Source organism: Thermobia domestica, chromosome 2, assembly GCF_964235325.1.
Source record: "Thermobia domestica chromosome 2, izTheDome1.hap1.1, whole genome shotgun sequence".
Classification (NCBI taxonomy): Eukaryota; Metazoa; Arthropoda; class Insecta; order Zygentoma; family Lepismatidae; genus Thermobia; species Thermobia domestica.
The window spans coordinates 114,186,511-114,213,184 of NC_137455.1; the positions used below are offsets into that span (position 1 = coordinate 114,186,511).

General features: G+C 34.5%; 1 long non-coding RNA gene across 1 annotated transcript in view; it reads right to left on the reverse strand.

Moving 5' to 3' along the window:
• LOC145679139 (uncharacterized) overlaps positions 1-26,377 on the reverse strand; it is a 111,691-nt gene extending 85,314 nt beyond the window's left edge. The window contains exons 1-2 of the long non-coding RNA XR_014130488.1: positions 26,329-26,377; positions 2,701-2,785 (exon numbers count right to left, since the gene is read on the reverse strand). This is a non-coding gene — a long non-coding RNA (uncharacterized LOC145679139). The remainder of the gene's footprint in view (positions 1-2,700; positions 2,786-26,328) is intronic.
• Between the last annotated feature and the right edge of the window lie 297 nt (positions 26,378-26,674).

Sequence of the window (26,674 nt, forward strand, 5' to 3'; positions counted from 1 at the left end):
GAATAAGAAGGCTGTTCCTAATATAGAATTACAGGTAAGAAGAAGTTTACGAGAGAAACTCTTACTCCTCTTTGTTAATTTTTCTAAACTGGATTATATTGAAGGGGCGAGGACCCTATCTTTAAATATTGGGGGGGCAAAAGTGTCCTGCCACCCCCCCCCAAAGTCGGCGCCTTGTCTACAACACTTGAAGATGACACTTCCAGCGTATTCTTCACCTCTTGTATTAATAAAATTGTTGAGAAGAGCAAATAGCTTTCCTTAAACTACAACGAGTTCAAAAACATAAGTTTGATTACTTCCTAAAACCCTATTTTCCTGAACACTCGTTTTCAAATAATATCAAAGCTTAAATTTTGGTTTGAGAATTTGAGTTTGCTAATTTTCCCAAGATTTGGTTTAAAATGATTAGTTTAAAAATAGTTTGAAAAATTGATTTGAAATTTTTTAGTTGGAAAATTTTAAAAGTTTTGTTGGAGAAAAGTTTGATTTAAAGATTTTTAAAGTTTGATTTAAATTTTTTATTTCGAAATCAAAACTTGGTTTTAGGTTTTTAATTCGAAAATCTTGTTTTCAAATTTTAAGTTCAAGAAAATCTGACTTAAAAATTTTAATTTCCAAAATATGATTGAAATCTTTAAGTTCGAAAATTTTTAGTTTGAATTTTTTTTTTGTTCGAGAAAGAGTTTCTTAGGATTATTCTTTTTAGTCCAAAACCTGGGTTTACAACTCTTACTTCGAAAAGTATTTCGAAAAGTTTTGTTTGAAATTATTGTTTCAAATTTGTTTGTTTGAAAGGCTTAGTTCGAAAAATTTTGTTTTGAAAATTTGTTTCAATTTTTTGGTTCGAATAATTATTAGTCTTCAAAGTTTTATTTTAAAATGTTGTTTCATTTTTTAGTTCAAAAATGTTTAATTTTGAAAATTTTGTTTAAAAATTTTTCGTATGAAAATTATTGCATTCAGCGGAACCGTTTCGAAAAGAATCGGAGCAGTTAAGATTTTAAAAATCTGGCAAAACTGTTTCCATCAATGCAGCGCTTACTGAGCAAGAAAACGCTGAGCGTTTATAAAATCGCTCAAACTCACAACAATGTGTTATAAGAGTTCTAACATTGAACCAATGAGAAATATGCAGTGTCATCTCTTTATTTAATCTATGGAAGACTAGGATGTGCTCGTCTTTCACCATTGTTACAGAATAAATGTATTCTTTCAGGGACATACTATTGCCAATGGTTCGAAACTCACCAATCAAGATTAAACCGAACTCACTCATAGCTAAATTGTTAGTGTACACGTCTTTGGATTGAGAGACCTGGCTTCGATTCACGGTGCAAGCTCTTTTGGTTCAAATCAGTAGGTCCTAGCCACGCTGCTCATAAGGAACCTTAAACTGAAATTGAACCTTGACCTCTGAATGGACCTCAGTATATGCCCATATAACGATATAATGTAATAAGACCTCATTAAAGGAATTAAATTGGGTCGAAACCTCCAAAATTTGAATTTTTTACCCATGAAATCGAACGAAATGGAGCTACAAATTACAAAAGTACATACTTCGGTCCTATACTCCCCTCTGGATCGGCCCTGTGAAAGTTTGACCATGACCTTTGACGTCCAAATTATGTACCTGTTATGTAACATGAGAAAATCTGTTATGCCATCTAGGGGTGACTCATTGGGGTTAACGATGGTCCCTGCTACTCTAGTCAGCCTGAAAGGTATACTTCGTTCGTTTTCGGCATTGCGTAACTTTGAAGGCCGTTTTCGCTTTATGGATTTTTTGTTTGTTTAAGTGAGAGGATTTCACCAATGGATCTATGGCTATATAATAAATGAACAAGCGATATATATACAGGGTGTTTCAGATAAAACGTCCAGTGCTTATAAATCCGAAACGGCTGAGAATAAAAATATGAAACAAAAACTGAGATAGGAAAATGTCATAGGGCTCATCACATGGTGTTGTTGTGGTTACCCCCAGGGCCCTCCTTCAAGTGGGAATAGGGGCCAACTTCAAATTTTCAAATAGGAACATGTATTGAATCATACCTCATTCAATAGTACTTGGAAAACGAAACTACTTTTGTAGGAAACGATTTTCGATTTGGGCCACCGTTTTCAAAATGGCCGCAAAAAGTGGATCCTATATCAGATATAACGTCCAGTGCTTATAAATCCGAAACGGCTGAGAATAAGAAGAGGAAACAAAAACTGAGATAGGAAAATGTCATAGGGCACATTACATGGTGTTGTTGTGGTGACCCCCAGGGCCCTTCTTCAAGGGGGCCCAGGGGCCAACTTGAAAGTTTCAAGTAGAAACATGTATTGAATCATACCTTATTCAATAGTACTTGGAAAACGAAACAACTTTTGTAGGAAACAATTTTCGGTTTGGGACACCGTCTATATATATATATAGACATAGATATAGATATAGATAGATAGATGCCAAATATCTATATTAGAGGTCTGCTTGAATTAGTTTCCAAACGCAACAAATAACATTGCATGATTATATTCGTTTTGGTTCATAAGCAAAACAACTCAGAGTCGAGTAGTATTAGCTGCACTCTCAATCTGTGTGTTTTAAGGAATGTTATATAGGGTAAGTTAGAAACTAGTTTGTTCGCAATGTAATTATTTCCATCATTATGGAATCATACATAATGTATTATGATAATTATTACTTACTTGACAATAGACGTTATTGAAGTGTCGAAGTTATCTGAATCACAAGTTGGATAACAATAGCAGTTGTCGGTAGGAGGCAGCTTCTCTGAAAAGGAAGAGGCTTTCGAATAACTTATTAAAACATTTCTCAATTGCTTGAAGATATGACGGTTTCGCACCCATAGTTACATTGTCTCTCTTCAATATTGCTTTTATAAATTGATGTTAGATTGAAATTCAGATTAGTATTTATTGTTATATAATTTGTGCAAGATGTACACACCCATGCTGCTAAATCTTCCTCCTAAACTCTAAGTTGAGATCATAGAAAGCATTTCGTGCAAGGAAATATTCCAAAAGATATTAAAAACAATTGAAAGATATACATAAAATTAAAATGAAGATCTAGAGGGTCTACCTAGGTAACTGAGCTTTCGGGGATTTTTTCACTATCGAAACAAAATTTTCAGATAAAGTCCTGGGTCATAGATGGAAACCAGGAAGGGAAGATAGTAAAACGTTCAATCTATTGGTTTAAGTCTAATGTCTAAATTCCCTGCCGAATATATATTATCCCTTGTAATTAACATGTCTTACGCAAATATAGAACCAACAGAATAACACTTGCCTTGAAATTCAAAGCGATGAACTATATCTAGGAAAGCTTATTGTATGGTACAAAATCTGTCAACATCGTCCCTATGAGCGGAAGACTACACAATTTCATTTTTTAACACTGAATCGAATCTCATTCTGTGTCTTTTTTCCTTTTCTATCTTCCATTTTTGCATTGAGTTTAAGATATTAAGATACCTCTAATACGTTCATATTAGTATGAACGGGAGGGAACATAATGAGAAAGCAACTTTTGTTAAGTTTCTCCTATATTCTAAGTGTGCACTCAGAAGCAAAGTACTCTTAGTAATCATTATTATATATTTGCTCCCCACACACCTTTATCTTTGTTCACAGCAGATAAGCATTTCGAACTGAGCTAAGCAGAGAAATAGGGAAAGCGAGGTACAGATACGTTGCAGTCTTTCTACCATAAATGCAATAGAAAGTGGTGTCATTATCAAACCAGCCGATTGCAAATTGTTGTAGCTGAGATTTCGAATCTTTTAGCATGTTAAAAACATTTTTTTTTGTGATAACATACTAAGTAACGAATGCAATCATAACCATAAGTTTGGCTATGGATTGAAGGATGAATTCATTCTGTTTTAGATAATTGAAATAGTAAAGTAAATAAGTTTATGACAATATGTCGAAAGAATAGCATACGTATGGACAAAATTCATACAATTCTAAAACAGACATGAGAGGGAAATACTGATATTGAAAAACTATAACAAAATGGCTTCAACTATCTTTTTTTAGCATTAGACTATATCAACAATATTTTATTAAATTTCCTGTGCCACGGTTTATCAACTTATGTTTCGTTCCATATTCCTATTTAAACCATATGTTTAAAGTTTATGTGTATTCACTATATTCTTAACCAAATAAAAAACTGAACATCATGTTATTCTTTGCGAATAAGTGGCTAAAAACATGGTCAGGGATTTGACTCGAGGTAAGAGTCAAAAAATCAATGAGAGAATTTTATCTTATCTTATAGATTTTCTTCCTGGTACCATATTTCAAATAAGTAAATTCCTACGTTCAGCGGGTTGGCATATTCAGACTCCTGACTATGAAAATATTTACGATCACTCCAACCTTAGTGAATTCACGAGTTCAACCTGTTTTATATAAGTTATTAGGACGTAAAATTAATTCTGATTTATTCGAAAAACACTTTTATACATTACAAGAGATATAACTCATTCTCGTATGGGAATAAACAAAAGCGAGTGTGGAGCAGTAAACTGCTTTACACAAAAGTCGAACGAAGGTCTCGGAAGGCACACGAAATGGATGAGTGGTTTGGGAAGATATTCTATGAATCACATGTTTGTGTGTTCGAACCCAGTAGGAAATTCTTTTCTTTTTTTCTTTATCTTTATTGTCTTTCTATTTTTATCCGGAGGTTGAGAACATTTGTTTGAGTATCTAATTGGAAACTTATTTTGTTTCAAATACAATTATCACTGGACATTATATGAATTCCAAATCTAAAATCCATACCTGATAACATAATATGGATTATGTTCACTATTCCATTATTATTCTCTGATTTCAAACGAAATACTATTTAGAAGCAGTGCTAATTTCAGAAATTTATGCTCGGGGTGATTTTCAATATGAGAGTGAAGGTAGTACATCTAAAACACTGGTAGTGTACATTGAGCATGATCGAAGAATTGGTCCGGAAGACGAAAAATTTCTCAGGTCGAGAGGGGCCTTAAACTCTTCGTCAGATCATTCCCTGATAACATCACTGATTAAAAGCTTTTCGAAACAAATATAATATTACATTCGTTTCTGATTCTATATTTTGAAATGGGAAGATCATAACATAGAGAATTATAATAAAACATAAAAAAATATAATATTAATCACATGGAAATTATAATTTGAGTTATGGATATACTTTTGATCTGATTAAAACTCAATCATTTTTCGGATTGCACTTAAACGTAAGTCCTCTCTATATAATCTTGGCTGGAAAACCATGTTTAACTCAATATTTATATATTACTTAAACAATATTTATACGAATATATCTTTATTTGATTATTTTTACTATGTAATAGCATACATTTAATTTCCAGAATTAAAATTTCGAAAACATATAATGGACAAGTGCAAATTCGCAAGTAAATTATAATTAATCATATATATTGGTTTATATTCGAAATTCTGTTTAATCGAACACTAATACAAACAGAAACCTTCAGAACAGGTAAAAAAGAGAGGAAAGAGCATTATAATCTGTGGGGACATTGAAGCTTATAGTACCGTACTGAAAATAGAATCAAGTTTTCTCGATATATTTGTGAACAAATATCTTTGTGATTCTCTCTCCTCCTCTCTATCCTTAATCCTCTCTCTTCCTCACTACCTGTTCCACTACTATTTCAGTAACCTGAAATTTATAAACTACTGGAAAGCACTGAATAGCAGTAGTACAGTTTTCATAATCTGCTTGAAATCTTACGTGCTTTCGAGATTCTTTGATGAAATATTGAAAAAATGTATCTTCCTGACATCATCCATTTAGAAATCACACAAAAATGAAATATCTTTCAACATACTGTCCAACGATTGTGTAGTTGTTTGGAAACAGATAATACAAAGGTTTTACAATAACGTAGTAACAGACGACGTTCTACATTGGCATGCAACACTGTTTTGAAAAATTATGAAAATAATTGAAGTTGAAGACTATGGCTTCCCATCCCCCAACCGAAACCCGATGACTACGGGGTCGAAAATGACGTTTAGAATAACCTGTATAAAGTCTACAAAGTGACTATCATAAACACTGAAACTAAGAAGAGATGTGGAATGCACATAACATAGTCTTAAAATTGAAAAAAAGAAATCCATTACCCAAAAATGAAAATATAAAGTAATGTGCACTAAAAGCGAGCGAAATAATATGAAACTAATAATAATATAGCAGTAGAAAGATGAAAATACCAATTGCATAAGATTTAAAATATTAAAAAGTAACATCTTTGCAACTAACAAAACTCATTCTGTATTCCCGGAATATCGCTGATATACTATAATTTATCGATTTACATTATATACATTATAATAGTTGAAGACGTGATATACATATTAAAATAACGTTGACAAATAAAATGTCAAAAACAAAAGTATGCAATATCTCAAAGTCATAAAGCAACAACGTGTTGTCTTGTAATATTTCATATTCAATGTTATTCATTAAAAGCATAACAAAACAAGAAATAATGAATCCCTAAGCATACCGTACTAATTTAAAAAAAACTATAATGATTAAACGTTCGCCGTAAAAGTGTCCGATCCTGGCCTTTTCAGTGGGTCTTGAATATAACTGAATTCTTAATAAAAGTCATAAAAGAATATGTGAACACAATAAAATATTATTCCGTTTATTTGCAATGACACTTTGCATTGTATTGTATATCGCTTTAAAGAAATCACTGCTCTACAAATATTTGTATTAAATTTTCACTAAAATGAGCATATGAATTCCATCAGTAGTCTTCATGGAAAACACTATATGATAAAAAGGAGACGACTGCAAAAAAAATCAAGAGAGAAACAGTTTTTCTCGTGACCCCCAGCTTGACTACAACAATCTGGGATGAAGGACAGAAGATCGTAAGACTACGGTTGCCAGACACCTCGGTATTCCGGGACAGTCCCAGTTTTCAATGAAAGAGTCAACTGTCACCAGAAAGGCAATTGTTCCCTATTTGTCCCAGTTTCCCTTGTTGATGCCGGGACAATCTTGGCCGGGATTTCTGATTGAAGAAGATCAACCTTCAAGAACCAGTATATATCGCCTAAAAACGGTATGTTTTCGGAAAATGTGTCTAGCCAATTGATTTTACTAAATGATAACAGGGACTTTGAAATCACATCCATTCTTTCATCTTATGAGATTTTTAGCTTCTAGAGGGGGAAAAGGATTTTAAGACATATTGAAGAGGGGGTATATGTTATGTAAATAATTTCTTGAATATCACTTTCAATATAGTCTAGGCGCTAGCCCATATCACGTGTGCATTATATGTGCCCTCATTTTGACTGTTCGGTGTTATTACCCGGTTAAAAGAGAGTTAGATTCTTTTTATCACCTGATCTGGTTTATGGTCGTTTAGTGGCAATATTGGATCAAGATGACAAATCCAGACCTTCTTTAAAGGCTCATAACTCGGCCATTTATGGGCCGAGTTTGATGATGTTCTTTTGTGTTTAGAAAGAGCTAATTATACTCTAGTATTTTATAATATTGAACTTTCCGTGATGTTCCCGAGAAATTGGAAAGAGTAGAATTGAAGATAACATTTTATTCTTCTTCCGTCATTTCCACGAAAATTGCTTGTTATTCAACATTTTAATAAGACACAAAAGAAGAAGCAGAATTCAATAAGCTTTAAGACGGTATACAACATGTTGCATTTAGTTTAAAACTAGACTGTATATTAAAGGAAAATTAATAGTACGTATGATTTTAATTGTTCTTACCAAAATAGCGTTTATGCCGTTTTTACTTTCTAGCAATAAATGTGTACTGCAGGAGCTAGCCCATCTAATGTGCGAAGTTTTATGTCCTTTATGTTTTGTTGTGAAGTTTGTTGAACCCCTATACGAGTATAAAAACGATCACGTGATCCAGACTATAGTCGTCTGGTTCCCATATTTAAAAACGGATGACAAATTACTAGATTTTGCTAAGTATATCTCCGTACTCAGTTTCGAAAGTTACAGCCTGGTTGCTCATTTTACTCGTTTGAAAAGTAAATTTCGTAGTTCTAAATTATAGTGTAAATTGCGAAAAAAATGAACAATGACTTATTTTCAGATACAAGTTTTAAGAACAGTGAATTCAAAGACCGAAGTATATTTTTACATACAGAAGAAGTATGTATTTTTCAACAAATACGTCATAGTTGGTAATACTAATACAAATTAATAACATAGTGCCAAAAATTTAAATGAATATTGCTAATCGTTCAGAGTCGATATAAAAGTTAACATTATTGGGTTTCTGCATTGGTCTAAACTAGTACTTTATTTACAAAAGTCATAGCATAATATTTCCAATTTTCTATAGGGACATACCGTTTCTCTGAAGCACATCTGGCAACTGCATTGCTTAGGAAATTCTTCAGGCTCCGATTGATCTTCTGTCACTTGTATAATTAAAATACCATGTTCCTCTATGTAACCTTAGTCCATGTTCCTTTATGTAATCTTAGCCCACCGGATTGAGATTCTCAGACGGCTTCAAACCATGAATCCATTTATAGCATTGCAAGTAGCTTCTTTTTATGTGAAAATAGATCTTAAAGTAGGGTCGAAATCTTGAAATTTTCGATTTTTTGATGGAACTGATGGAAACGTAATCTACCCATTGGACCTAAGCTTGAGCCAAGTGCACGGAACGAAACTTCTGCTTTTTTACTTGTTCTCATTTAGTGGCTCTTTTCCGAAATCAAAAAGCCTTAACCACATTATTATGCTGCTTTTAAAGCTGCTGCTTGTATTGTTGCAGGCGGTTAAAGAATGAATAGCTGGTAAAGATGTTAAAACAACAAGCCGTACTCTGCCTTTAAATGAGTGAAGTGGAATGTTCCGCGATGATTTTCCTTCTCCAAAGGAAATCCAAAGTTCTTGGAGTCTTAAACTTTTCCAGTTATCTAGGTAGTAATACAGTGCATCAATAAGGAAACATCATTATGAGTAGAACAAATAACCATGTTGCTTAATTTCGAAGTTAGTGTCAAGTGAGAAATATGGGCTACGATCCTTTCATCTGCTTCTTCATTATCAGATTCATTCTCATTCATCCCATTCTTTATAGAAATACATCTTTGCTGACCATGTTTTACTTCACCATTAAGACAAATTGGAACAGATAAGGAACATAATCTTTTTTCCGGAATATCCAATCAGCAAAGTACGGCTGCAAAAGTTCTTGTTTCTCCATAATGTACAGGTTTCTTGCGTGATCTCTTGGCCTTTTCAAGTGTTTTTACAATTTTTTCTTCTAAACGTCGAAAACAATGTTGTTGCACTTACTTGTATGAGAATGTTGGTGGATAGCTTTCAAAATGCTTCTTAAAACCTTTTCATATGTCTTCAGGTTTAAAGATTTTGCTTGAACCGTCATAAGGTCCATAACTGTTGCTTTACCAAATAATTGAGGAATTTCGGAATTTGGTGGTATTTGAAACTTTTTTCTAGTTCATGAACTATCTGTGATTTTTTCGGTTTTGTCATAAATCCTTTTCTCGTCAAAAATAAAGATATAGAAATTAATTTTAAAATTATGAAACTTTGAAGCTTTGGCTCCTACCTCAAAATTTACCAGTCTTGACATAAAAAGAAGCTACTTCCAATGCTACAAATAGATTCATGCTTTGGAACTGTCTGAGAAAATCAAACCGTTCGACTATGGTTACATAAAGAAGACGTGTTTTAACTCCGCAGATGACAGATGACCCATCGAAGCCTGAAGATCTTCCTAAGCAATGTAATTGCCAAATGTGCTTCAGAGAAACTGTATGTCCCTATAGAAAATTTGAAGTATTGTGCTGTGACTTTTGTAAATGTAAAAATTACTAGTTTGCACCAAACAGAAATGTTTAGAAATAAATCTCGACTCTAAAACTTTGCAACATTCATTTTAATTTGGGCACTATGTTATTAATTTTTATCAGTATTATCCACTACGACGTACTTGTCTAAAAATACATACTTCTATTTGTAAAAATACTTTCTGCTTTTTGAATCCAGTTAAAAAAAACTTGTATCTCATAATACGTCATTGTTCATTTTTTTTTTCAAATTATACTATAATTTAGAACCACGAGATTTCGAAAGAAGTAAAATGAGCAACATTGCTCTAAATTCGGACCACTCTGTAAGGAGAAATACTTACACTGGAGGGTCGCACAAGTTGTCGCTAAAATCTGACTACCGCAAAGCACATCTGATAGAGCATCATGAGAAATGAACATGAGCAAAATTTAAGGTGCTATGGACCAGAAGGATAGGAGCTACGGGGCTTCAAAGTTTGAATATCTAAAAAATACGTATATCATGGAATTATGTATATTTAAAGTAAATATCTTGAAAACCGTTAAAGCAATCAAAACAAAAGTTGCATAATATAATGAGAACAAAATACCCTATCGGAAGCCTATTTTTTTAGATAGCACCATATACAAGTGCGCACAGATTTAAAATGCATTATTATCACTAAGCATAACAGTAAAGTGTAATGGTACAGTGTTACACACTATTGAAGCTACATGTGCTGAAAATGTACAATAGATAAGTGTTATATGTGGCAACAAAGGGTAATAAAGTAATGCACTAGAAAGAAGTGCGGATTTTGCATTATACTTTTGTAGCCCCGATGAATAAGCAGACAACTTGCGAAAACAAAATGATACACGCGAGGAAAGAAACACACTTTTCTAATTCTGTAAACTGGCTCTCGGTTATCTTATCAACATTTGGAAGAGTACTTTGTTGATTTCTGTCTTTTGTGTTAAGTGACATATCTTTTTACTTGTTCTCCTATATACCATTTGATTATGTTTGTACACTGTAATATTACCATATTTACATTGGAAATATAATTATTTTATTACTACCTCATTTCGCTTTTAGTCGGCCAGAATAGCCGGTGGTCTAGAACGCTAGATAACGTACATATTATGCATCGCGGGTTCCAATCCCGCCTCGGACATGTTTTTGTTGTACTTTTCACTTTACATTTCATTGTAATCCTTCTCTTTCATAGTGATTTGGATCCCACCTTACACTCCTATATAGATTCGGAGCTGACACAGGACGTAAAAATGGCATCACTCATTTTCATTTTTCAAATGCATCAATATTTTGTGACATTGCTGACATTTTGCTATTTTATTCTATCTGTGTTTGCATTTGAACTAAATTCATAATATGAGACCCAGATTCCTTTATTACCATCTGTTGCCATATATCAGACTTCTCCATTGTACATTTTAAGCATACCTAGCTCCAATTGTGTCCTACACTGTACGACTACGCTTCCCTGTTGTGTTTAGTGATAATAGTGCATTTTAAATCTATGTACACTTGTATATGTTACTATTAAAAAAAATATATTTTTATGCGGAGTAGGCAACACTGCTTCATGTATGGCAACACTGTTTATGGTATTCGATAGGACAGTTTGTTCTCATTATATTGTGCAACTTTTGTTTTGGTTGCTTTAACGGTTTTCAAGATATTTACTTTAAACGTACATAATTCCATTATATAATTTTTTGGATATTCAAATTTTGAAGCCGCGTAGATCCTATCCTCTGGTCCATAGCACCTTAAATTTTGCTCATGTTCATTTCTCATGATGGCCTATCAGATGTCTTATGTGGAAATCACATTTTAGCGACAACTTGTGGGACCCTCCCGTGTAAAATGGAAAATCTAGTAATTTGGCGTCCGTCTTTAAAAATGGCAACCAAACGACTATGATCGGAATCATGTTACCGTTTTTAAACTCATATAGGTGTTTAACGAACCCCGCAACAAAACTTAGGGCACATAAAACGTTGCACGTGAGATGGGCTACCGCCTGCAGTACAGATATATTGCTAGAAGGTAGAAAAGGCGGAAAAGCTATTTTTGCAACAATTAAAACCATATATGTTGTTAGTTTTCCTTTATTATATACCTCAGTTTTAAGTTAAATGCAGTCCGTTGTATACTGTTCTAAAGCCTATTAAATTCTTCTTCTTTTTGTGTTTTATTAAAATGTTGAATTATTAGAAATTTTCGAGAAAATTACGAAAGTAGAATTAAATTTTATCTTGAATTCTACTATTTCCATTTTTACGGAAAATGGCGCGGAGTTCGCGAAAAGTGCAGTAATACAAAATTGTAAAGTGTAGTTTTCTCTCTTCAAAGAGAGAAGGATGATCATAATCGGTTTATCAATGGCCGAGTTATGAGAAGGTCATGATCCGCCATCTTGAATCTAATATAGCGACTAAACGACCATGTACCAGATCACCTGACCAAAATAATAAACTCTCTTTTATGTAGGTAATAACACTCAGCAATTAAAATGATGACTTGCATAATGCACACGTGACACAGGCCAGTACCCGCACTAATAGAAAAGAACACCCTGTGACCGGCTTTAGCTTCTGGTTATTTTATACTTCAACAGGCAGCGCAGAGCTTCTTCATTTTAAAAATTTTAATAAGCATTGGCGAAACTGCTCTCAGCAGTGTTAGTAGGTTTTCTTAAGAACATTTCTCTCGACTCACAAAAGATTTCCCCTCATTTTTATAATTTTTTTCCTACTTTGTTAAGTATCCAATTTCTATGACAGAAATCAGATGATAGAATTAGTTTAAGTACATTAAGAGGAAGGTTACAACCACATTTGTTTTATTCATTTGCTTTTTGCTTCTATTTTTTACATTTTCCATCGCGTTTTTCTACAGAAAAATGCATATAAAAACACCCAGTTAAAATTAATGCAAATTAGAGCACTTTAACAGACACACGCACACAACAACCATTGCTATTATGCTGGTTTATTTCTGAAGAACAAAGAAAAATTTAGGCATTTATATTGGTGAATAAACGCGAGATGTCCCTGGATTTTCACGTTTTATAAAAAAATCTCCTTCTCCTTTTTTGCTTAATTTACCTACGAAATGTCCATAGAGCAAGGACATTTGCCTCAAAGTACGAACACTAGTTCTCAGGCGCTGCATGTTAACGGTCTTTAGACTTTCTATTTCGTCCTGTCTGCCATCTTCTTAGGCAAAATTTCTTCGGAGAACTGAGTTGTCTTTAATATATTTTCCCATGTGTGAGTAAATATTTCTAAAGATCCTGTACAAGCATTCAATATTTTTGGATATATATTTCTTCCTTTATCTAATAAAAGTTTCTGCAATTTTCAGACTAAAATTCAGTAACAAATTAACTCCATGATACATGCATAGTTTGTCATCAAATGTTATATCAAACTCATCTTTGATAGTCATTTGCTCAAATAATTTGGCTGACAGTTTTACTCGCACTATAAACGATTAAATACAAAACTTAGTTTTATTCCCCCATTTGTTTACATTTCTTCATTCAATTGTTACATTTGTTTGGTAGACATACAGTGCATCGCGGTAGTCGCTTGACGTAGTTATTTAAAAGTAAGCTGTTTAAATCGAAAATCTTAAAATAAACGTGCAATTGGAAATATGATCCATGCATGTAGAATGTGAATGCTCACCTATTCGTAGTATCTGGCCGTGCCAGCCTACCTTCAGCCACAATTTTTTCCAAGACTTATTTGTGTTCGTATTTCTTGTAATAATCTTTAAATTTACATTTATACAAAACAGGATCCTGCTTGTAGGCACCAATAAGCATTTCAATTTCTTCCCGTTTTTAGGTTTATTGCCACCGCAAAGTGATTTTCGTTTGTTTTCTTTGATCCAATGTTGATTAGGAATAGAGCGTTTTATTTTAGAACCGTTGCATGAAATAGTGTGACCAACCCCAATGTTGCATACAACTTGGTATCATACACGTTCAAATTCCACTTTGCTGAAACATATCATGCAATATCTGATGGAATATTTGATTATGTGTAACTGGCCTTACTTTAGCAGAACAAGTTGCAGTTAAACACAAAAATATAATCATATAATAATATCAAGTATATATTACAGGAACAGTGACTACAATATTTACAACGCATATGAAATGAGCGTTCTTGGACAAAGGAATTACGGACAAGGAATTGGTAAGTAATAACAGCTTTCACGTTATTATTCAAATTAATCGTACTCTTTGTATTAACTACTCCTGTTTGGTGTGCAAGCGATATTGTTTATAGCATAAGCATAATAAAGATTTTGTTTGTTTTTCAAGCAGACGAAATATATTATAGTATAATCTATGAGATTGAACTGAGATATTAACATACCAGAATATTGCGTTGCTGAGAAATTAAATGAAGTTTCCTTTCGGTATATATATATATATATATATATATATATATATATATATATATATATATATATATATATATATATATATATATATATATATATATATATGTGCGTGTGTGTTTGTATAAACGTATACATATATTGTACCAAATTTCACAAAATTAAATCCCCACGTTAAGCGGGTTTGCATATCCAGGCTCCTAACTATGAAAACATTTACGTTCACTCCAACCTCAATCATTTCACGAATTCAACCTGTTTTACGTATGTTATTAGGACATAATATCGATTGTGATTTATTCTAAAAACACTTTTAAACATTGCAAGAGCTGTAACGTCCAAATATTTATTGAGAACTCATAGTCGTATCGGAATAAACAAAAGCGAGTATGGAACAGTAAACTGGTTTCACAAAAGGCAAAAGAAGAGATGCACAGGCATACAAAACGGTCGAGTGGTTTGGGTTGATACACTATCAATCACATGTTTGTGTGTTCAAACCCGGTAGTAAGTTGTTTCTTTTTTAAGTGTCTTCCTATTTTCATCCGGAGGCTGAAAATATTTCTTTGAGTAACTCATTGAAAACTTCTTTTGTTTCAAATTCGATTAGAACGGAACATTATATGAATTGCGAATCTTAAATCCATAGCTTAAAAAAATGAAGTATACTCACTACTCCATTATCCTCTGATTTGTAACGAAAAACTATTTATAAACAGTGGTGACTTCAGAAAATTATCCTCGGGGGGAATTTCAATATGCGGGTGGAGGGCAAACATTGGTAGTCCACATTGAGCACGATCGAATATATGGTACTGAAGGCGGAAATTTCTTAGCTCGAGAGGGGTCTCAAATTCTCCCTCAGATCACGTCCTGAAAGCATCATTGCTTAAAAGCTTTTCGTAACAAATATAATATTACACGTGTTTCTCGTTCTACACTTACAATTGGTAAAATCATAACTTATAGAGGATTATAATAAAAGCATAAAAATTACAATACCAATCATGTATACATTATCCTGTAAGTTACCAACTTTGGGTCAGATAAAAACTCAAATATTTGTTTTCGGATTGCACTTAGAAGTAAGTCCTCTCTGTATAATCCTGATTGGAAAGCCATGTATAACTCTAATTAATTAATCAATATTTATAAAAATATTTTTTTATTTTACTATTTTTACTATTCAATATTATATACACTTCATTTCCAAAATCAAAATCTCGAAAATGTATATTGTACGAGTGCAGATTCGCAAATAAATGATTATTTATCATATATATTGGTCTCTATTCGAAATTCTATTTAATCGAATCTGACAAGAACACAGAAGTATCGAGAACAGGTGAAAAAAAGAGAGAAAAAATTGCTGTACCCGGCGGGGACTCGAATTTAGTTCGATTGCTGCTTTATGAGCCGAACGCCTTAGACCACTCGGCTATGGTAACAACTAGTCATCGTTGCAAAGGCTTCGAGTAGTAGTTCTTATTACAGAATATAATTTTCTATTGCCTAAAATTTAAACCTAATTTACTTTGATATAATATATCTATTAATTTGTTTCATGAACACGTTTTCGTTACTTTGATGAATGATGTATGTTGTTGATATAGATTCTATTACATGTTCTTTCGTAAATATTATAGAAAGTATCAGGGTTATTTATGATCTTACATGGAAAATGACTGGCGCATGCGCAGTACACAGACAGTTCAATTGGAAGGCGAGGAAGGAAACTCTAATACACTGTTAGAATGTTTCCCTCGCAAGCAGTAGTTCCCAACCGAAATTAGGCGGGACGCACTTCCTCCTCCTGGGGTGGCGTGAAGAGTTTACGAAGTCCCTTCGTTGTGTTATATTTCTTGAATGATTATGCACAATATCCAGTCACATCTTCTACACATTTGGAAGTGATAAATCGCAGTATAAATAAACCGTCCTCGACACACAGTGATTGTTGCTTTTCCAAGATTATAAACTGAAATACTTTTTATTTCAATAGAATATAAAAGTTTCAATGGGAGGGGTTACAACCCCCTCAACCTCCTGAGTCTTTGATATGTCACCGCCTAAACTGTAACTTTCAAGTTAGAGTCGAAAAATGGAGACATGTGACCTACTAAATATATTTTTAGTTTATTATACATTTTCATAAATTAAATATCCACAATTACAATGACAGTAAATGCTAAGTAATTATTGTAAAACTTTGTACTTTCATTTTCCCTCTTTCTTCTCAACTGAGCTTGAAAAATGTAAAAATGGGAGGTTAAGAATTTCAAATATTACGTATATTTTAGCGTATTGCGAAATTATATTTAATAGAATCCGGCAGGCTCACAAACAGAAACGTCAAAAAGAGGTTAAACCAAAGTGTACTGCGGTGGGATTCGAACTACTCTTGAATGGTGCCTCAGAATCTCTAGCCGAATGCCTTAGTCCACTTTTTTTTTTAAACATCTTTATTTCCCAAGGTCACTTACATTCCTGAAAGAAATTGATCGTTTAGACATAAGACATAGACGGTAAATACAAGTAGAAAGTTGGCATATATACAGTGCTTTAAGAACAATACAAATCACATCATCATATTACATTTTTTTTGAGCTTATCAAGGTAGACGAGAACTTGTAAAATATTGACAGTATTAGAGGATTTTAGAGGTACTACAAATATGAGCTTACAGAGATTACACTAGTCATATCATGTTAAAATGAGGCAGTTAAAAAGTTTGCGAAAGTCTTGTGGAAAGGTACCATACCAAAAGTTTTCCACCTGGTGCGTGTTAAGAATTCATGATAATCCGTGACACTTATGTGAGTGCGACTGGAATCAATATAGTATACGGTGTGTCCTATTAGCCAAGTAACAGCATTATTGCGGGTTGGAGGGTACCAATGATAATCGGGTAAGGTAATAATATCAGGTGGGAAATGGTGTGGAGATGTCCGACATACGATAGCAAGGAGAGCACATAGTTTTAACCACACAGACATTACTAGCTGGCAAGAGGTGTATCTGTGGATAATGGTGTCGGGGTGTCCACAATGGGAACATGCATTATGTGGTAGGCGATGGATGTCGAACAAACGTTGATTAGTAGCATGAATATCATGTACAACACTATACCATAAACTACGTACACAAGTCGGAAGAAACTTTCTATGAATATTAAACCATATGCGATTCCAGTTACAACTATTATTGTTCTGCTGTACTCGTATCGTAGTTGTAGTAAAGGTCATTTTTAAAAAATACAGATAAAGATCACGAGAACAGACTTCTCTTATCTCATCATGTTTAGATAGATAACTCCAGGCTAGAACGAATTTATATACATATAAGGGTGCGTGTTGAAGGAAAGGAACATTGGGTGGATTTGGAGCAGGTAAGGTGGGCGTCCAACATTGTAGCCATTGTTGTGTATGGCTATGGTCCAAATTATACAATTTATAGCTACGTAATAAAAATAATATTTTACACTTGAGTCGTACATTGATTAAAGCAAGGCCACCATTGTCTACTGGTAACACCATTACTACTTGTGGAACGCGGAAGAAAAAGTCGCACCAAATAAACCAGCCAATGATCGATTGCACTTTTTTGGCACAGATGTCCGGAAGTGGCCATACCTGTGCTGTATACCATAATTGAGAACATATATAAGTATTCACATACCAGACTCTCTGAATTAAATTCAGCTGTCGATGACGATTTTGGAGAACAACTGTCCTGATTTTATTGATTATTGGCGTCCAGACTGTCTCAGAGTCTGGATCAAGATTACTCGTAAAATTAACACCTAAAATTTTTAATTTCGTCACAATTTCTGAATGACAGATAGTTAACCCTTTATTGACCATTGCCCAATTATTAAAGGTTAAACTCTTCGTTTTATTGACATTAATTTTTGCTCCACTAGCATTACAATAGCTATTTAAGCACTGGTGCACATAGTTTACCTGAGCAACAGTGGTACAACTGATTGAGACATCATCAGCGAAAGCAAAACAAGCAATATTTTGAAAATCATGTAAATGTGAGACTGGAAAACAGGACAAATTTTGCAATAAAGGTTCAAGAACTAAGCCAAATAACAACATTGACAATGGACATCCTTGTCGAATACCTCGCTTGATAGATATGGGTGAACTAAAGTAACCATTGATGTGAAGCTGGGATTTTGCATTGTGATATAAATTTTTAATATTATCAATAAAACGTGAATCAAAACCATATGCTTGAAATACAGCGTAAAGATAGTTATGCTCGACAAAATCAAAAGCATGTTTGAAATCTATAGAAGTGACACAGGCAGGGAGCTGTTGCACTTGAAAATATCCCATGATGTCTCGTAGGCTACATAGGGCATAGTAAATATTACGTTCTTTTGATAGCGCTGCCTGCTTACCACTTAAAAGTTTCTCAAGAACTTTTTCCATGCGTACTTTATATACCTTAGACAATAATTTTACATCAGTATTTAACAGCGTAATGGGTCTAAAATTAGAAATATGAGCTTGGGCTCCTTTTTTTGGAACTAAAATAATGATACCATCATTTTGCATAACATTTCCAGATTGAAACATATCATTAAGTACAGCAGTGAAAGTATCTCCTACCACATCCCAATACTGTTTATAGAAGAGAAAAATGAGTCCATCCTTGCCAGGACTGCTACAATGTTTTGTAGTATTTAACACATCATAAATCTCTTGCTTAGTAATCGGGGCTAACAATTGTGCATTGTCAGCCGCTGTTAATTTACAAGATATATTGGAAAAGAAAGTGGGCCATATCTGAGTAGCAACTGGATGCGATTCAAATAGTTGTTCATAATGCTGTGTTAAACTGGACATGATATCAGGTAATGCAGTGACAACTTGGCCATTTTCTAATACAAGATCTTCCATAAAATTAGTTCTCCTTCTATTAAGTTGCCGCATGATGGGGAAAAATGTAACTCGTTCATTAGACAACAATAATTTGGAATCGAATGATTTAGTGATAGTCTGTAAATAGTCGTTTTCTAATCGAATTAATTTTGCTCTGATTTTATTGATATGCATATACGTGTGCGCAGAGGGAGGCTGTTGCCACAACTCATGTAACACTTTGTAAAGGTAGTCAATGGTAGTTTTGCTGTTCTGACGGTATTCAGAATGCATCCATTGGAAAAATGATTTAATTTTACGCTTAGCATATTGAACCCACCACAAATTTAAACTGCCAAAATATCTCTGTTGTCGACACCAGTAAGCCCATTTCTTTTGAAACAGTTCTTTAATATCATCAGATTTCAGAAGCTGTGGATTAAGTTTCCAGTTAGAGGGACCGAACGTTGGGCTCAAACCAAGGAGAGGGGGAGGAAATTTGAGCAACATACACACAGCACTATGATCACTAAACGAAGCCATAAGAACATTAATGTCACACACACGAGGTACGAGATCGAAGGAGGTATAGATCCTGTCTATGCGTGACTTCACTGATGGAGTGACATGCGTATAAATGATATCAGTTCGTTTGGACCGCCAGGTATCAACTAAACGGAATCCGTGGACCAGTCTTTCTAACGCTAAGCATTTATTAAAATAGCCAGTAGAATCGTCACAAAACAAAATTGAATTGAAATCTCCAGCAAGGATAATACTCGTATGCGGAGTAGAAAACAGAGGCACGATATCAGCATTAAAAAAATTTTCACGGTCAGTTTTGTGTAGAAAACCTGACATGCAATACACATTTACATAGAGAATGTTATCGCATACAAGGCTGAGCCCATTGCCAGACGGTAAACGAGTAAGATGTTGCACATGGATTCCTTTCTGCACTAATATTGCAGTACCTCTACCACTATATCCAAGATTAACAAAACAATTATACCGATCTATGAAACTTAAATCGGCAATTTTGAGTTCTTGCAAATTGAGTATATCAAAGTCATGTAATCGTATAAAGTTATGTAACAAGCGTTGTTTCGTAGGACTAGTTATACCATTTAAATTTAAAGTACCCACTTTACAAACAGTGACAATAGGGTAAGACATACACAGCGGATAGAAAGTAACTAGAGTTATTAGAGCTGCAAAATAAACAAACTGCATGATGAGACCTGACAAACAGAAAGAAGAAAAAACAACACTATTCAGGTTGATTCTTTACACTGTCTGTTTGTAGTGAATCGTTAAGGACATTCGAGAAGCTAGGTTGCGAGGATGTAATCGAAGCACCAACAACAGGCTCACGTGAGTCACGTGTCACGACAGCCTTTCCTTTCCCTGTGTTTGTTTTTATTTTCTTGTGTGTTGACAAGGCAATCTTACCTGCTTTTTCACTTATATAAACCGTTCTCACAGTTTTGCTGCTTTCCGCATCTACTGAGTCAGATAAAGGAGGCGGAAGGTCATTAAGTACCTTAGTAGGCGGTATCTGCGAAGCACTGGCGTTGGAAGCCTCCTCTATTGCCGACACACTTAGGACCGAACACTGGTCATTGACATCAGGCACCATGGGCGGATCTCCTATATCTTCGGGGGACGCACTAGTTATCGAATCCTGTATCCCGGTATCCGTGGGTCGATCCAGGGAGGTAGGCACAGTCAGCACTGGAAACTCATTTAGGTCCTGTAGCGATGGAGCACTGTGGGCACTGGGTAATGAGTCAGATAAGGCCGTTGTTAACGTACTGTTACCAGGTTGAAAGCTCTGATCGGTTGAGTAACGAGGAGTTTGAGGAAGAGTTTTTCCAGATAACTGGAACATATTGAGCGTCAGAGGAGCTGTACTCAAATGTTTGGCGCGTTGTAGGCGTCGAGGACAAGAATTAAACGTGTGATCGACCTGGTGGCACGCGAAGCAAGTTGGGGGTTGCCCAGAGTATATAACACTTGTTCGATAACCTTGGATTAGTAATTTCGAAGGAATATGTTTCTTGAGTTCCATATACGCTATACGTACGCCATTAAACACAGGAAGGCGGTACTTCTGGGACCACTGCTCATTTTCTATCTTTTTCACACTTCCGTAATTACTGAGGGCAGAATTGAGAAAACTAACATCTAGTTCAAGGGGAAGATCTGTGATACGCACACGTGTAAGCGTATCTGAAGCATTTTGCACTGAAACAAGGCTCCGGGAGCCATCTTGATGCAAAAAGGGAAGCTCACTAGGTGTATTGAGGAGAAATTGTTCAAATTTTTCCGGAGATCTAAATTTCAAGAACACGCAATATTCCTCACTGTTTAATTGAATACCATCAATCTGATCCAAATTCACATGTACCTGTTCATCCAGCCAAACATGGATATCCAAAGCAGTTGGGCGTATATGTCGTATACTTTTATCGAATGCAAGCTTCACTGTGTTCTGACGTAAACCACGAAACATGATGCGCACCAATTCAAACAAAAAACAACAAATACTTTTCAAACAATAACTATATACTCGATAAGTATCAAAGCTGTTCACTATAGCAAGATAGCACTAATCACAGTCACTGAAATAGCACTTAGCTAGCCGCACTTAATTGGCTACTCGGTAGGCACAACGAGCAGGAGCAAACGTCCGCACTCCTTCACGTCTACCGGTGAACTCCAGTCCACTCGGCTAATGTCACAAGTTGAAAATATAATAAGCGTGTTTCATGTTCAATCTTTTGTTACAGTATGAAATTTATTTTGTATTCTCTGAAGTTTAAGCCTATTTTGGCCTGATGTAATAGTCTGTTGAAATTGTTTTATGTTTACGGTATTCTTTACTTTGAAGAATGATGTTGTTAATATAGGTTCTATTACGTATTCGTTCATAAATATTACAACAATTGTCAGGATTATTTATGATCTTTCATGAAAATTGACTGGTGCATGCGCAGTAGAAACAGAAAAATGCACTTTACCGACATTTGTCATACACGCCAGAACGCAAATTTCTAACAGGTTCTGAAAATGCCTCGCTCTAAAGGTTGTGTAGAAATGTGTGTTGCTCTGAGAGGAGAAATCATAGGCCGAGCAAAAATGGGACAAACTGTGCCTCAGATTGCTAGAGATCTGGGATGTGACAAGAAAACGGTCAAGAAATGGGTTCAGCGACATGAAGAAGGTGGCGAATGGTTCAGGTCTCGGTCAAGAAGTGGAAGGCCAAAAGTGACAACTGCAGCTCAAGATCAAGCTTTAGTTACAGAAGTAATCAACAGACCTCTACGCCACACGTCAATCCTCTTGGACAAAGCCAGAGAATATAATTGTTCTCACGAAACAATAAGAAGAAGATTATTGGGGGTTGGTCTACACTGTTCAAGACCCGCTAGGAAGACTCTCCTGACTGAAACTCACAAGGCCAGACGAATGGAATGGGCACAGAATAACATAACCCAACCTCAGTCATATTGGGACTTAATCATCTGGACCGACGAGAAGGTTTTCAAGTCTAACCAACAGGGCAGAGCTATATTGTATAGACCGCGCGGAACCTGGTATGCTGAACAAATTATTATCAGAACTTCTTGTTCAGGACGAATATCAGACACTTTTGGTGATACATGACGGCTGCTGGTCCTGGAGATTTGGTTGCGGTGCCTGAGAGAATGAACAGCAGCGTTTACATTAATATCCTCGAAAATACGTTGTTACCGTCCTTAGAAAGAAACTTCCCCGAACAGGTAGAATATATATTTATGCATGACAACAGTGCTGTTCACACTTCCCGGCAAACACGAGAGTGGCTAAGTGAACATCCAGAGTTAATTTGTATTGAGTGGCCCCCTCTATCCCCAGATTTGAACCCAATTGAACATCTGTGGGCCTACATGGTGCAAGAATGGGAAGAGAGACGTGAAGACAGAGACTAAACGTTTCTTCAAAATCATGTTATGGAACTGTGGCAACATTTTCGTGATACACTGTCGTATTGCTCGAGACTTGTATCTAGTATCCCCTCCAGAATTCAAGAAGTTATTGACTCTGGAGGTGATTACACGAAGTACTAGTGTGTTATTTTTTTGTGTAAACATTTATTTAAGTTTCATTTATTTATTATATTTTTTCAAGAGCAATACTTTCGTTATTCATTCTTTTCCTTTGCTTGTTTACTTATTAGTTCGTTAAAACGTTAAGAAAGAGTAGTATATCTTCAAAAAGTATTTGTGAATTTACTTTGAACGTTTCTAAGAATACATTTACTTTTTTTCTTACTCTATATCATGCCCAATATTACTTTCATTTCAGTTAATTAATAACTTTATTTCACATCTCGGATAAAAGTATTATTGTCTTTTTAACGATGTTTTTCCTTTTGATTGTGTAATTTCTAGTTTCATTGAATTATCTCAAATCGAATGAATAAATCACATTTTGTTTATTGTCCCTTCCTTAGCTAGGTTCGAATTCGAGAACAATGTGGTGTAATTTACGTTCTTTATTCTTCATATTGTGCAGTGACAATATTAATTATTTTTCATGAGTCCAGTTGATCAGTGAGAACTTGGACAAACATTAACCTGGTGATTCTTTACGCAATGACAAGCGTAAAATACATTTTAGCTATTCTTTATACTTCACAGCGATGAAACATTCTAACAGCGTGTTAGCGTTTCCTTCCTCGCCTTCCAATTGAACTGTCTGTGTACTGCGCATGCGCCAGTCATTTTCCATGAAAGATCATAAATAACCCTGATACTTTCTATAATATTTACGAAAGAACATGTAATAGAATCTATATCAACAACATACATCATTCATCAAAGTAACGAAAACGTGTTCATGAAACAAATTAATAGATATATCAAAGTAAATTAGGTTTAAATTTTAGGCAATAGAAAATGTTATTCTGTAACAAGAACTACTACTCGAAGCCTTTGCAACGATGACTAGTTGTTACCATAGCCGAGTGGTCTAAGGCGTTCAGCTCATAAAGCACCATTCGAGTTAAGTTCGAGTCCCCGCAGGGAACAACACCTTTTTTCTTTCTTTTTTTTCACCTGTTCTCGATGCTTCTGCCTGTGTTCTTGTCGGATTCGATTAAATAGAATTTCGAATAGAGACCAATATATATGATAAATAATCATTTATTTGCGAATCTGCACTCGTACAATATACATTTTCGAGATTTTGATTTTGGAAATGAAGTGTATATAATATTGAATAGTAAAAATAGTAAAATAAAAAAATATTTTTATAAATATTGATTAATTAATTAGAGTTATACATGACTTTTCAATCAGGATTATATAGAGAGGACTTACTTCTAAGTGCAATCCGAAAACAAATATTTGAGTTTTTATCTGACCCAAAGTTGGTAACTTACAGGATAATGTATACATGATTGGTATTGTAATTTTTATGCTTTTATTATAATCCTCTATAAGTTATGATTTTACCAATTGCAAATGTAGAACGAGAAACACGTGTAATATTATATTTGTTACGAAAAGCTTTTGAGCAATGATGCTTTCAGGACGTGATCTGAGGGAGAATTTGAGACCCCTCTCGAGCTAAGAAATTTCCGCCTTCAGTACCATGTATTCGATCGTGCTCAATGTGGACTACCAATGTTTGCCCTCCACCCGCATATTGAAATTCCCCCCGAGGATAATTTTCTGAAGTCACCCTGTTTATAAATAGTTTTTCGTTACAAATCAGAGGATAATGGAGTAGTGAGTATACTTCATTTTTTTTAAGCTATGGATTTAAGATTCGCAATTCATATAATGTTCCGTTCTAATCGAATTTGAAACAAAAGAAGTTTTCAATGAGTTACTCAAAGAAATATTTTCAGCCTCCGGATGAAAATAGGAAGACACTTAAAAAAGAAACAACTTACTACCGGGTTTGAACACACAAACATGTGATTGATAGTGTATCAACCCAAACCACTCGACCGTTTTGTATGCCTGTGCGTCTCTTCTTTTGCCTTTTGTGAAACCAGTTTACTGTTCCATACTCGCTTTTGCTTATTCCGATACGACTATGAGTTCTCAATAAATATTTGGACGTTACAGCTCTTGCAATGTTTAAAAGTGTTTTTAGAATAAATCACAATCGATATTATGTCCTAATAACATACGTAAAACAGGATGAATTCGTGAAATGATTGAGGTTGGAGTGAACGTAAATGTTTTCATAGTTAGGAGCCTGGATATGCAAACCCGCTTAACGTGGGGATTTAATTTTGTGAAATTTGGTACATACATACACCTCATTGAGCTTATTTCACTGGCTTTATTACCCAGAATGACAAAGGTGGATGAGAGTGCATATTTAATTATTTTACATATTGGTGGGAATACTGAATATGATTAACTGATTCCTAAGTTTTATAGCAATATCATGTCGTGAAAGTATTAAAATGCAGTAGATTTGATTTTTGCGTTATATAAACTTTTTCCCGCATTATTACTTTTTCCGATGCGTAAGGTAGAAACGCTTATATCTTGAACATTATTTGTTGTATTGGATATTGCGGTATTATGTTATTCCTTAATGTTGGTGATCGGACATTCATCTATCTCGTGGAGTAACTGATTTCCGTGGGGTAAGAGCGCCATAAAAACGGTCATATACAATACGCTCAACTTTCTGCATTTAGTATTCATATACGTTGTTTAAATATTAGTTTCATTTTGATGTTCTGTAGAAATTTTGCAAAAGACATATAGGTAAAATCTGTCTAGCACCTTTATGCATTTCGACTGCTGGAGTGAGCATTTTGAGAATCAAAACCCATGTAAATTTGAGTTAGGTCGCGAAAAACTAAAATCACGAAATTATAATTCTGTTCATTTGTTGCGAGTAAATACTAGCAGTTCTGCATGATTCGATCGTAATCTGAAAATGAGAATATAATCCGTTTCTTATTTGAAACTCAAATAATACTGGCGATTCACTAACGAAATGTGACTGAAATAATAATACTTATCATTTAACAGTATCATGCATCCCCATATGTGAAATAGAAATAAGATATTCTTTCGGGGAAAAGAAAGATACGAAATAATGATTGAGTTAGTTAACTTACCGTGTTCACGAGCTAAGCAAGCCATTCCAGCAAGATCACATAACTTGTAATGTCCTGAAATAGTTAATGAAAATAATATATATTGTAATCAATAAAATATTCTAATGTAGATTAATTTGTTAAGATAGAGAAACCCCAAAATACTGTGTTTGTCTGGCACAGTGCCTACTTGGTGACAGGTGGGCTTGAACTAGAAACCTCAAACACTAGATGCCTTCATTCTACGAGTGAGCTACTGCGGTACCACTATGCCATTAGGAAAAATAATATTTACTTTTCGTGTACGTATCAAACCACATTTTAATTGAAAGATTCACTGTTGTTATGTGTGCCATCTACCAAATCC